Raw genomic sequence first — 15219 nt, 5'->3', positions numbered from 1 at the left:
GTTTTTAATACAACATTAGTCCTTGGCATACAGAGTAATATTGATCAGTCCTTCCATTATGTCGACATAGAACTAATTCATAAGCAGAAAGCAAACACCTATCAATCCACAATTGTAAATCCAGAGTGAATATGCCTTTTCCATCATAACAAAGCAATTTCATTTTCTGCACAGCCCAGTCAATAAACCTAAAGTTCTTTACAAGTTGCTCAGTTCAAAATGCTGAGTATATAATTCACCTTAACATTTTGAAATTATACTGCTCTTCCCAAAACCATATTAACTAGTTCAAATTAATTGGCTTTCCAAGCTTTAAATAACCCAAACTTCTAAAGATAATTTTTCAAAAGGCAACTGGATCTTGAAGTTGACAGAAGTCTTTGAAGTTTACAAAAAAAAAAATCTCATCCACACAGATCAATGCCTATATTTTGATTCTCACTGTCCACAGGAACACAAAATGGGAGTGAGCAGAACCCTACACCACTGGGCTGAAAGTTTGCCTGTTAGGAAGGATGGGGGAAAAAAAGAACCAAAACACATCAAGGATGCCTTAGAACTTGTGGCTATCTCAACTGAGCCTTCACAAAAGGAAAAACAAAGTCCAGTTGCCTTTTGAAAATGCACTTTTGGGTCAACCATGACCTGGATGACTGATAATCTACATAGACAACCCAAACTCCTCTTTCAGCATTTGAAATGATACAGAGATTCTAAGTATGATCTGTGTATTGATGATATTTCTTAGTTTGGTAATGAAATGTCTGTAAGAAAACAGTCAAGCTCAGAGAGCACCAAGGTCCCCACAAGAAACAAATAAAGATAGTCCTCGACTTACAACAGTTCATTTAGTGACCATTCAAACTTACTGTACAATGGCACTGAAAAAAGTGACTTATGACCATTTTTCACATTTACCACCACTGCAGTATCCCCATGATCACACAATCAAAGTTCAAACTCTTGGCAACTGACTCATATTTATGATGGTCACAGCATCCTGGGATCATGTGATCACCTTTTATGACTCTCTGACAAACAAAGTCAATGGGGAAGCCAGATTCACTTAACAACCAGCGTACTAACTTAACAACTGCAGCAATTCAGTTAACAACTGTGGCAAGAAAGATAGTAAATGGGGCAAAATTCACTTAACAAATGTCTCAGCAACATAAATTTAGGCTTAATTATTGTCATAAGTCAAGGACTACCTGCATTCCCTTGTACGGATTCTAACTGTCCCTTCTCTGTCTGACTTTAAATGAGCCTTGAAACCCTGTATCTTTCTTAGGGCCTTGGACTAAGGGTGGTTTCAGACCCTTTAGGTTGGATACTGTCTGGCGTATAGTACTTTTATCATTTTCTTTAGGCAATTACCATGATTTTCTTCCCTTTTCAATTTGTAAAGTGCCCAGAGTTGCGGATTCAGACAGCTCAGGAAATGTGTTTTATCAATCAATCAATCCAAAATTGGCAACAAGCAGATCTAAAGTGTTAATAGTCTTACTCACCTTGATTTCGCCAGTCTTCCTCCCCAAAAGAAATTGTAAATTTCTGTGCTCTGATTGGTTAGGGGCTGTGCCTCTAACCAATCAGAACACACCTCCACCCAATCAGAACACAGCCAAGCTCCCACCCAATCAGTTCATACCCCCACTGGCAGTTAAAAGGAAGAAACAGCTAAGACCACACATTGCTCCTTGAAGCACAAAGCTGAAAACACCAGCCTGAGGCTCTCCTTGCTTTGTTGGCTGTACTGGGGGGAGATTAATATTTGGAGTAGATCAGGTTGCCCTGATAGACCAGTCTCAATGAAAAACATTTAGTCACTTGAAGTTGATTTCTTATATAATATACTGTAAGGAGATAAAAATAAAAATATCTGCTTGTGCTAAATTTGAAAGCAGACAAAGTTGAAATCCCCTCATCATTTGAAAATAATAATTTAGATAAATGTAAAATAAAACTTCTTTAATATTCATCAATCTATTTAAATTATGTTAATATGACCTTAAGACAGGAATCAACCTACAGTAAGATCTTATATCTATCTTGAAGCAGTAATTATTTTTACAACATCTATTTTTCCTTTAATTTCACTGGAAATTCTAACCAACTATTTATACATATATCAACATCAATGTCTGTATCAACTTATTATTATGGTTGTTTGCACAATTAATCATATATTTAGATTAGATTTGGCTTTTTTATAAATAAGTACCACCTGGGTGAGAAGATAACAGTTTCCTTGTGTTTCTGTGTATAGTCATGCTGGCCACAGGATCACAGAAGTGTCTTCAGACAATGCTAGCTCCCTCGGCTAAGAAATAGAGATGACCACAGTACCCTAGAGTTGGACACAACTGGACACCTTTACCTTTATTCACTTATTGAGTTCTTTTCAAGGATTTGAGATAGGTAGATGTTGTTTGATGATATTAAAACTATTGTCACAGGATGTAAGCTGTTCCAGGTAAAGCTGCCTTTTGCAATTGACTTATGGTGATTTTGTCAATGCCAATGGTGTTCAAGTGAATCTTCAGGTGTTTTGGGATTACACCCAAGGTGCCTATTACTATTGGTATTATCTTTGCTTGGTTTTGAGGTTATAGGAAAGAAATCAAATCCTTCCTCCTAACATCCTTCCCACTATAATCAGGACAAAAGGTTCAAAATCAAAAATTAGGATAAGCTCTAGACAAACTTTAAAATGCAACAGAAGACACCAATAAAAGGGCAACCAGTTTGAGCTTGGCCTGGTTTCTTTGATAAAATAAAGAAAATAGTTATTTCCCCTGAAGAAATTACTGTTTTCAGTCAACAAGTGCTAAACAAGTAGAAACTGCAACTCACAGAGTGCCTAACTGCAAAGTATTTCCTCTTGGAGTGCTGGTTAAGTACACTTTTGTGGATTTCTAAAGGGCACACTTTACTGCTTTCAAGGATCAAAGGCCAGATTTGTCTATATATAGAGGTCTTAGGAAAGACTCTACTTCTAACTGCTGATTATGTACACTGCGCTCTTGGAAATAAACTTCACCACTGGTTCAAACAACTGTCTGTGTGTTGTATTCCTGGCTCAGAAACAAACCTGATAAGATTTCTTTCTAAAGTAGTAGTAGTAGCAGTAGTAGAAGAAATTGAGGTAGTAGTAATAGTAGTAGTAGTAGTAGTAATAGTAGTAGTACTTGTTTTCCTGGCTCACAAACTCAGAAATGAACTTGATAAGATTTCTTTCTAAAGTACTAGTAGTAGCAATAGTAGTAGTAGTGGTATCATGCTACTAAATCATTTTGACTCCTAGCAAGTTAAAATAAAATACATTAAAACATCATGTAAAACATAACACATACATCCAATTATTAAAAGAAACCCATAATAAGAAAATATTCATAATGAATTCAGAATTGGTCCTACAGACCATCATATCATGAGAGTTCAAAGCAACTCAAAAAACCAAACCAACAATTAAAAACAAAATACATGGAATCTCATGAAGACAAATGAAAATGGCAAAAGTTTGCATGCCAAACAGATTTGGCTATATGAGCATTTCTGGTTGTATATGTATTTTATTGTATATATATCCCACTGCCAGTTTTTATAGAAGCTGAGTACAATTCTAGATGTTTTTCCTCACTGATAAAAAAAATGTTAATCAGTGGAGGGCTTTTGCATATAGATGTAAATAAGACTATTACTTAAAATAAAAATAAAATTTCAGGGAGATAGCATAGAATATTCTGTAGCAGGTAGTTTTCTGCAAGGAGCACCACTCTTTCTTTTATTTATCTCAGCCATTAAAGATTTTGTTGTGTTGAACAAATTTGTAAAACTGTATGTAACTGCTTTCGCAATCCAGCTTTAAGTACAATTTGAGAGAAAAAATATCAGCTATCCCTTTTCTTCTATCATACTGTTGGAACCAATAGCTAGTAGCTAGTTCAATACCTTTCTCTTTATCCCCCTGACAGCATGTCTTGTTTTCAATAGCTTTCCCCTGCAAACTGATGGCTTTGATGTTGCCTTCTATGATATTCTCTCCCTTTTTCATTTGTACTGTCAGACTAAATCTACTGCACAGCAGAAGGTAACCTGGACTCTGTGACATAGTAATCAATTAATTCTGCTTAGCTTTCATGCTCATCTTCCCATTGGTTAACTCATTAACACGGGGAGGTCAAGAGGCTGGCTTTCACAAGATCTGTAAGCGTGTCCAGCAATTCATTCATTAGTTTACAAACACAATCTATTAGTATCACCTTTCAGTTGGCTTAGAGTGTGACATAGAGTCAAGACATAGCAGGATGATAGATACCTTATGAGAAATCTATTAAAACAAACTCTCTATGTTGCATCTTTAATGATACTCAGTGGTTCCTGGACACGAATTTTCCATTGTATGTGACTCTCATATTTACCATTTCAGGTGGTCACTGTTATTTCCAGAGAAGGAAAGCAAAGGAACAATGGAGATAGGACCTAGAGTGAACTTGGGCCATCACATCTCTCAGACCTAGAAAAAAAGCAATGGAAAACCACTTCTGAAACATTGCAAAGAAAACTGCAGGAACTTCTCCAGGCCATTGCCCAGAGTCAAGACTAACTTGAATACATAAAAAACCCATTACAATAATTCAATACCTAGAATTATAAATCAAGTAGAAATATGATTCTATTGGAAAGAAAACTGAAATCTCTGATGTGGCACAAAATCATATATAACTTTATAATCCAAGAATGGTTTCCAAATAGAATTACATCAGATTTACATTTTAAGTACACATTATATTGGACATACTCTCATAATTTCATTATGTCTTTTCCAATAAAAATAAAATACGAATTCTGAATTACCGTATATTTCAATAACAGTTTATAAATTGTACTTAACCGATATTCAGTAGTTTCATTATAGTCAAATCCCTCAGTGTTGTCCTGTAATTCTCTTGAAGATATTGAAATGAGTTAAATGTAGTAAATTCTTTATCTTTGTCCCATTAAGAAAAAGGCTTGCAATATAAATAAGTTATTGTCTTTCCACTATGTATCTTAGTGTTTTCAGCTTCATAAAAGTAATACTAAAGCATGGAAAGAAATGGAGAAATGGAAAAAACTCACTCCTAATAGTTAAGAAAAGTAAAACCCTTTAACTTGCAAAAAACCAACTTAAGAAAGTAGGCTTGGTGATATAATTCACTGTTCTAACATATTACTAAACAATTTTAAATCCCAATTATTTTGTAAATAACTTGTTAATAAAATTAGTCGTGCCACCAGTTGATTTGGATGCAAAATTGAGTTTTGAGTTTATTGCCATCATCAAAGATTTGAACCTGTGACAAATACATATGCTTCCTTTTTGGCTGTTTCAATTTTAAGAAGGATTCACTGTGAGTTGTAATTATTGCAGAGAAGGACACATTTTGGGGTCAATTATTTTTAAATAGGTTTCAAGATGATATCTCAGACCAAAATGCGGGAGCCTGATATTTTATAGTAATGCCTTGTGCAAAACAGTTTCTGTGATATATTTTAAACAATGCTCATAAAAAGTGTCATAAGTAGATAATGGCCTCCATTTCCATTCCAATAAAAATAAATACTTTGAATAAGGACAGTGTTATTTTTCATGAGTCCGCATAGATTTAAGTGCATTATGTTTTCAGAATAAACCAATATATACTAAGGAGTGCAAAACCACATTTTGTGATTAATTGATTTATTGCAGTTTCAGTTTGGAGGGAGACAGTCTATTCCATCAGGTTGATGTACTGGATTAAGAAAGTATGGGTACATTAAGGCATGAGTTTAGAGCCCTTTGGAGGCTAAAATGTTTGAAGAAGAGGAGATGTTAAGATCATGGAACTATTAGCTTGATAGGTATGAGATGCTATATTTCAACATTTTATGGCATAGCAGACCAACACAAATAATGACAAACTGATACAGTGGAAAGCTTTTTGGTTTTGTAACTTCAAGGAAAGTGTATAAATCAAATGATGTCTAAGATCTTTTTGCTTTAAAGTAACTATATCAGATAAGAAATTTTTGGTCTTCAAAGTTTCATGATACTTCCATTGAAATGCCCCAGGTAAAAATAGTTCTATGTGAAATTCAAAGCCTGAGATTTTGACACAGTTGGACATACATGAGACTTGCATTCTTATAACTCAAACATTTTAGATTCTGTGTTTTAGAATGATAAATAGCAGGCTCTGAACTAGAGACACATATCTGGTCTGGCCAAAATCCAGTTGTGAAACAGAGAAGGGAATAAAGCCTACTTCATTTTAATTGAGGATCTCAGCAAAGCTATGTTCCTGATTTGTTTCTTCAGAGTTCTATAGAATAATGTATAAAGAACTATTTGTTCTGTAAAAGAATACTTAAGAAGCTATTTGGCAACAGCTGTGAAAAAAAGAAGAAAGATGTTTAAAATAAAATATAATGTTGGGGAGGTAAATGAGGTTGAATGAAAGAGAAGTCTTCCTAAAATTTGAATTTCTCCAGTCACAATATTTTGTGAGGATTCTAGAGATCTTGAACATTCACCTGACTGCTGCCCAGTCTCATGACTTGAGAAAATCAATGATGCTATTTTGTCAGCTGTATTAGCTCACTGATTTGACTTACTATTGACAAAGACCAAAGGGATCATCAATTACATTCCTTCAGCAAAAATATATTATTATAGCTTGAAAATATCCTTTAACTTTGGACAAAATTCTCTGAATATATCTGTCTGAAATTTGTTCTTTGTTGTAGGATTTTTTATCACTAGCAATTCAATCAAATTCTATCTAAAGAAGAACATTTGTTTGCTTGCTGCCTTCCTTCCAAACAGATTTTTCAGAAGATGGGCCTAAAAACTTCATCCAATTAATATCTTCTACAATTTGTAAGTACATTTGATCCAGTCTGCTGAAAAACAAAATATTGAAGCTTGCATACTAGATTGTGGGAGACAGAATTGTGCAAAGACTCTGGGCACTGAACTAGACTGGAATGACTAAGCCATTTTGGGAGAGGACCATTTTGAAAGCCTAGCTCACACACACCTGCCCCCAAATTATTTTAACCATCTCTGTACAGAAATCAGAATAATAGAATATAGCGGTGAATCAAAATCACATAAACACCAAAGATAAAGCTTGTATCTTTAAAAAATACATCATAAGAATAGAAAAGTATGTCAATGTCAAGTTTATTATTATTTCATATCTTATTCCTTTTAACTTATCAATCATCTTTCTGATCTAATAGAGAATAGGAAATTCAGCTTCATCTCACAAGTAAAATTCTATATTGTTCTTAATTATCATACTGCACAATCTGTCTTAATAACCCAATCTATTTCATAAAGTTACAGTTGTGGGGGAAAAAATGAAGGAATAAGTACATCTTGAGTTCTGGGAAGAAACAAAGATTACAAGAATACAGTAAAATAATAATACATAAATAATAAAATATTTGATACATGTTTGATCACTTTAATAGTTTTCATAGTGTAGCTTTTTCCTTTTGAGTTTTTCTGTGTATATGCAGGCTGTAAATCTTAAGAGTTTCCATTCTGGGAGTTGTAGACCCAACTTAGTTGGAGGTCACATAACTTGAAAGATATAAGTATTGTTTATTTTTCTCAATATTTGTTGTATTGTGTGTGTGTGTATGTGTGTGTGTACATTTTAAAACAATACAACAAATACTGAGAAAAGAAAACAAAGTTCAATATCTTTCAAGTATATATTCATTAGGGGGCACAATGGCTTAGGGTTTGAGCTGGCTTGTCAGCTGAAAAGTTGACAGTCTGGGTTCAAGACCTAAGTGCTGCATGACAGATTGAGCTTCCATTACTCGCCCCAGCTGCTGCCCATCTAGCAGTCTGAAAGCATGCAAATGTGAGTAGATAAATAACAACCACTTTGATAAGAAGGTAACTGTGTTCTGTGAGCCTTGGCATATAATCATGTTGGCCACATGACCATGGAAGCGTCTTTGGACATTGCTGCCTTCCTTGGCCAAGAAACAGTGATGAGCACTGCCTTGGACACAACTGGAGAAGGAAACCTTTTCTTTTATATATTTATTTATTTATTTTCAAATATTTATATGCCGCCCAATCCCAAAGGACTCAGGGCGGCGTACAAAGTTAAAACAATCATAAAACAATAAAATAATACAGTCATACCGCGAGTCCGATCATATCCCGGCCCCCTGGGGACATCAGCCCCAGGCCTGCTGGAACAGGAGAGTTTTAATGGCTTTCTTAAAGGCCGGCAGGGTGGGAGTAGTTCGAACCTCGGGGGGAAGTTGATTCCACCAGGTCGGAGCCACCACAGAAAAGGCCCTCCCCGAGGGCCCGCCAGCCGACATTGTCTGGCCGACGGGACCTGAAGGAGGCCCAATCTATGGGACCTCACCGGTCTCTGGGAGCTGTGCGGCAGAATGCGGTCCTGTAAGTAACCTGGCCCTATGCCATGAAGGGCTTTGAAGGTGATAACCAACACCTTGAATTGCGTCCGGAGACCCACAGGAAGCCAGTGCAGCTCGCGGAGGATAGGTGACACGTGGGCGTACCTTGGCGCACCCACAATCGCTCTCGCGGCTGTGTGTGTGTGTGTGTGTGTGTGTATACACACACATATATATATGGATGTCTATGTGTAGGTAGGGATGTGTGCATGCATATGTTTTAGGAATGTACACAAAAATATATACAATTGTCTCCAACTGGATTGATTCTAATACATTACACTTTATTTTGTGTATTTTAGGCAACCATGGCAATAGATGGGACTATAAGCTGACATTTGACCCACCAGGAGATGATCTGCCTCAATGAGGTGCTTTGTCATGTAGAAGAGGTTTGCTGAACCATGGCCATGTGTAATGCCTTGAAGAGGCCTGTTGTTCCATCTTGATAAAGAGTTGAGATGGGGACAATTTGTCTTGATTAACTGCAGCTTCTGAGCATGCAATGTACATGCACAAAAGCTGTTGTGGCTCTTCTGCTACATTGATTAGAAATGAGATTACACTTTGCTTCAGAAAGTGCTTCATGGGGATACTTCACTTGAATCTCTGTCAAAGTGAAGCACTCCTTCAAAGATATGTACTTTAAGCCAGATTAAAGTTTTAACTTATTCTTCATACAATGCTCATAATTGATTCAGATTTAATTTTTTGAATTGTTTAAATTGGAGAAAGAGAAAAAATGTTTATACATCCTTTTAAATGATAATGGATCATAGATGTCCATGTAGCATAAAGAATAATTTTAATCTTGAAAGAAAAATATTTTTTCTACTTTTCTGTGAACAAAAATCAATAATTTTAAAGGTTAAAGCTTAACTTTTCACATAGTGGCAGAAGTCCAATTTCCTAGCAATTTATCAAAATCAATACTAGTATTGAAAACTGCTGGTACATCTGGTTCCAGAACGTCATATAAGACAATGGAACAAAATTTATAGGATCCAGATCACAATGTTGCATAAAATTATGACCATTATAGTTCTAAAAATAAATACATGCTTGAAATATGCAGGTTATAATCCTGTGCTCTTGGTTTTTTTGGACCGTGATTAATTGTTGTTGTTTGTTGTTTACACTTTATTATTGTTCCATGCAGTTCTTAGCCAAATTGCCTGTAAATTAATATTTCTATTCCATCACAAAAAAGAATAATTGCCTGTAAATTAATATTTCTATTTCATCTCAGAAAAAGAATGTTATTGTTTATATTATGTTTCACACAGGCAGCCAATATTTTAATAATTCCCATGGATTCTTGGAAGAGTTGCAAACATATTTCATTAAGGTGAAGTGGTCTGGCTGACAAAAAGGGAGTTGCTTTAAAAGGACCAAAAGTAATAGTGTCTACTTACAAATGCAGAAGATGCTTTGATGTGCTAAGCATGTAAATGCCTTGAAGATGAGAAAGAGAATGTTAGCTGCATATACTTCAGAGCGAGAATATAAGAACATCAGCAATGGATCAGACTCCAACCAACCAACTGCACAAGGAAGCACACGGGTCTCCTAACCAATGGACAATTGCACAAGCAGTGAATGCTCCAACACTGGAAGTTTTTAAGAAGAGACTGGACAGCCATTTGTCTGAAATGGTATAGGTTTCTTGCCTGAGCAGGGGATTGGACTAGATGACCTCCAAGGTCCCTTCCAACTTTATTATCATTATTATTATAAATCAATTAACTTTATTAAGGTCTTTGACTAGTGTTTACAGTAAAAAAGAGAAATTATTCAATACAACAATTTATTATTAAAAAAGGAAAAGATAGGACAATAAAATATTTAATTAAACATTTTGCACAGTTGTATCACAGTTGTGTGGGGTTTGCATCCCTTACAAAGTAATAAAAACAACACTTATCCGTGTGACCTTCAAATTTGGAGATAACTGGGGAGACCAAAGCATGTCCTGGGACATCATAAAAAGAACACCTTGTGATGACATAAATGTCTCTTAAATGTCAAATATTTAAAGAATTTATCAATTTCTAGACAAATCATCATTTAAAATGCTTTATTTTCCCTTTCTATACTTCCAGGAAGGCCAGAACTAAGGTGGGATGATATTTTCATTGCAATTTTAGTAAATACTGTATATGGCAGACTGTGCCATAAATCTCTAGGGAGTGATTCAGTCATGGGAGAAAATTCCAGAGCTGTCATTCACATTTAAATCTATCATGCATCAAGCAGTTGAAGATTTATAACTTGAGAGTGTATTTTGAATTTTAAAAAATTGCTTTTAATATGTGCTTCCCTTAGGAAGCATTTCCTAAACAAACTCTTGGACGTGGAAAGGTTGAAGTCTTCAAAGACTTTAAAATGTTCTTCATGCCTATTCAAAATAAAATCCCACTGAGTCTGGTGGGAAGTGTAGTATCAGTAACGTTTATGATTCTCTTCCAGAGATTTAAATAAATGTTGATTCTTTATATGAGAAACTTGTACAACAACTCCACCTTGCATAAAATGTTTGCTTTATCAAAATCAAAGACTGCAAAGAAACCAAGTCTATAATAATACTGTTGGAAGAAAAATCTTCATCAGGATCCAGTCCAAGCCAGGAATAAACAAAATGGAGACTGCTTTAGGAAAGAAGGTTCTTATTTATTGAGTTGCCAGAAACTTCAGTGATAGCAGCATTTTTTCTGGGGTGGCTGACCACATGGTGCTGGGAGTGTTGGGTTTTTATACCTTCTTGGGTTTTTGTGTTTGGAGCTGTTCCTATTCCTGTGGTATAAACTTTGACCTGAGCATGGCCTTTTAGTATTCTGATGGTGGTGGGTTAATCCTATTGTGTCCTAAAGGTGATGTCCTGCTTCCCTAGGGCTGTGGCTGATGGCTATGTCCTGTGTTGGATTTTTTGAGTGAGGGGTTACTGGTTCTAATTCTATCAATCTGCTATTGTTAGCTATCAACTCTTACTCCAAGAGATTTCGAAAGGTCCTGTCTTGAATGGGCTTCTGCACGTACTATTTGCTCATGAATGGGGTTGAATGGGATTATCAAATCTGCATTTCTAAAGAGCTGGCCTCTGCCTGGGACTATTAAGAAAAACTGGGCCTGCTTTTCTGCCATTTAAGATCCTTGGGAGAAATATAATATTTTGTCTTTCTAATATTCCCCAAAATATTTCCTTCTGGGGCTGACTTCCCACAATACCCATTGTCCCTTCTCACCCCCAGTTTTTGTTCCATCTGGCTAATAACATCTTTATAATTCAGCAAAAGAAGCTTTCAGTTGATAAAATGGTTGTAAATTATTGTCAAATAAGACTCATAATATATTTTAACATGACACTTTTATGTGATGGCTCCTGTATTGTGCATAATATTTTGATGCCAGTTATTTTCTGAGTCAGCATTGTCTTTTTTAATTGATTGCTCCTTTGGGAGAGATGCCTTTGGGTTGACTGGTACAAAGCAGGCTCCAAGTCCCAGAGCACCAGATTTTCTTACTAAATTGTAGCTTTTTATTTGACGTTAGGGAAACATTACAAAATACCTGACTGCTTAGTAATCATATTAAATATACACTTCAATTGCACGTAAATAAAATGAAATGAAATTCTTATAGTCCCATGACACCACTCTAAGGCCAAATGTGTGGCTCCCAATCCAAAAAATAAGGGATAGGAATTTTGCAAATATATTTACAGTGAATGTCAATCATTAAGTGAAATAAATTATTAAGAGAAAAATATACCTAAGAGGCACATTGTAGAACAATATCAATGATAAGTGACCTCAGAAGATTATAAATAAATATAAACTGGTAATTATTTTTGATTGTGTGTAAAATATGAAGTGTGTGTCCGCTTATGAAGGAAAAAAAGACTTACATACCATAGCACAGGAATGTGTAAATGTGAATTTATATGATGGGTTGTGAAGGAGCCCAATGAACTTCTTGGGATCACATGCTGCATTTTTAAACTGGAATCACTCTGCTCAATCTTTCTGTACACCAAACCAAAATGTTAACATATTAAATATATATTATCTTGTCCCATTTCACACAGTAAAGTGTAGCATATTTTCTACCCATTGAGAGAATATAATGTCTTTATGGACATCACAAAAATGATAAAATCTGCAAAAATTCAGTGAAGGTCTGGAAGGAATGTTAATTTTTAAAAACTGATTCCTGAATAAAGGGGGAGAATGTCAACCCAGGATACCAAAATTATGGGTTTAAATTCCAGACCAATAAAAAATTCAAGAGCTTAAAACAAGCTGAGTTTCACCCTTACCATACACATTTGTTTAATGAAGATAATAGAGTACATTTAAATAATGCTTTGATCTTTCACTTGAATAAGTCAATTACTCAAGTTCAAGGATAAAAATTAATTCCTTGGAATATTAGTATGCAGACATGTCTAGGTTTGGACTGTCTGTTCATTATTATTTTTCTTTTCTTTTTCTTTCGAGTATGGTGACAATAAACCTGATTTTTGTATGCATCTTTTGCCATTTGGTTCATGGTAACATTGCATATAGAATATGAATCTTGAACTTGGTAGCACAATACTGATTAAAAAGAGAGAGGAATTAGCAGATTTAGTTCACATAGTATATTTTACATATCACAAAGAGTATACCAAAACAAAAATGAATACCTTTCTGATATCCCTAACAGTTGACGCCAACTCACAAAACCATATAATATTGTCAAACATTTCAGACATTTTAGATAGCAGAGATATTTCCTAACAGCCTTTTTGGGCCAATATCATTGATAAAGAGAGGACAATTCTTTCTTTTTACATTGTGTCCTGAAAATTGTCTTCCTAGCATTTATGGCCTCAGCAATGCTTTTCCTGTTGATTGGAGACCTTTAGATCAATTTCAGCCTATCTCATCAGAATCCTCTAGGAATAGTGCTGCATTTTGATGAAGCCTCACTGCATAGTTGTTTCTGGATAAATAACCTAGCAAACTACAAGCAATAGCATTGACCTAGGCAATTTTATTTCCTTAAGCTCTGGAATGGCCCTGCTACTCAGACTTGTAGTTATGGATCCTCTAAGAAAGAATTGATGATTAGAGTACTTATGTTTCAATGTGGAGATCTACTGGCTTCCTGAACCTGAATCCAACATCCTTAGTCTTTCATCCTGATTCCCAACTTACTTTTTACACCCCTTCTTCTGATTCTGCTTCATTTCATATCAAAAGCAACTATTACAACCACATGGCATCACCATAGCACAAATTAAAGCTTCCAAAACAATTTAAGTAAATTAAGGAGTTATCTACAATAAAATGTGTAAGGATTATAACAGTCACTTTGCATGACAGACAGGATGTAGAAGATGATCAGGCTGAGCCTGAGGAAGGGGGTCAAACACGTAATCAGTTATGAGTCCCTTCGTACCCACAGAGATTTAAATCTATCCCATTTGCTTTGACCATTAGTAGTTCAAATGTGCATCAGTTTGGAATCTTTACACAGCAACAAGAGATATACGCCTAGCCTCCCCTCCCCATGAATTCAATTGATTGTTATCTAGTGCCAATTTGACTTGACCATTAGTAGATCATATTCTTGTGCTTTGAACTCAACTCCTGTTCCTGGTTACTTGTGCCAGACATAAATCATTAAAAAAGAGACAATAAAAAAGCTAAAAAGAAAACAAAGAAACTAGAGCATCTTGCCAGCAGTCAATACCTAAGTAGGCAGAGATTTACATGAGGGGCAGTACCAGGCAAACAATCCAGCAATAAACAGTATCCTAATCAAGGATTTACCAAAGAGAAAACAACATCCCAACAGCACTGACAGGGAAATCTATTGTATATAAACAGAGCAAACACCACTTCTAGCACTGATAATGTTACCTAGTCAGGTTATGAAACATCTGCAAATAAGTAATCAAGCTCACAGAGCACCAAGGAATCCGTGTTCTATTTTACTCTTAATTCTCATTATTATACTCTTGATCTGCATTTTTAAATATTCTATTATATTGACATTTGGTTTTAACTTATAGTTCTTTTGACACCTAGCTCTTTAGCACTAACTGATCCATATTTTGCTTGGAGGGTCTTCAGAATGTTATTCCAGGGACACTTTTGGTAAAAGAAAAAGAGAAATAAAAAAAGAGTTGAGCTCCATGCCCTTCTGAAAAATTACCCTTTCTTTTTTATCTGACCCCAGATTTCTGAGTTATAAATTCAAGGTTTTTTTTTTTTTACAATATCTCTTACAGAATGCCCTTTTCCTTCCAATAAAGAAAATAAAGGAATATTTGGACCTATTCCCTTCTGTCATTTTAGTAATTGTTGCGTCCTTGGCGGGAAAACAGACACGAGAAGCAGCTGGAGTTCTCAGTTTCTTTTATTCAGCGTTCAGCTTACAGGAAGATGGCTTCAGCCTCGCCCAAACGCCTCGCAGCCTCTTATATAGGCAACTCCCGGGTAAATGGGTTACTTTTCCCGCGCCAGCACCCGCGCATGCGCACGGCGCTGGCGACAGCCTGTCTGGTCCCGGGCAGCTTTGCACCTGCCCGGGACTGCCTGCAAACGCCCGAGCCGTTTGCAAAGGCTCGGGACATAACACCCCTTTCCCCCGGGCTAAAACTACTACCAACATACAACATTTATTTTATATGACATTTTTGCTCCCCAGTGCTCCCACTGTTTACTGGCCTTTGCCTTGCCAGCAATGTTATGT

At 35.8% G+C, this 15219-nt stretch overlaps 1 long non-coding RNA gene across 1 annotated transcript; it reads left to right on the top strand.

Moving 5' to 3' along the window:
- The first annotated feature begins 6789 nt into the window (after nt 1–6789).
- LOC120308874 lies at nt 6790–10257 on the top strand. Its single transcript, XR_005556948.1, has 3 exons — nt 6790–6904; nt 8781–8849; nt 9765–10257. It is a non-coding gene; the product is annotated as an uncharacterized LOC120308874 (long non-coding RNA).
- The last annotated feature ends 4962 nt before the right edge of the window (nt 10258–15219 follow it).

Source organism: Crotalus tigris, unplaced genomic scaffold (genome assembly GCF_016545835.1).
Source record: "Crotalus tigris isolate CLP2741 ecotype Arizona unplaced genomic scaffold, ASM1654583v1 scf7180000017952.28453644438:3035480, whole genome shotgun sequence".
In the NCBI taxonomy this organism is placed as follows: Eukaryota; Metazoa; Chordata; class Lepidosauria; order Squamata; family Viperidae; genus Crotalus; species Crotalus tigris.
The sequence above is the reverse complement of the archived record's forward strand: the minus strand, read 5'-3'. Positions and strand labels throughout refer to the sequence as shown.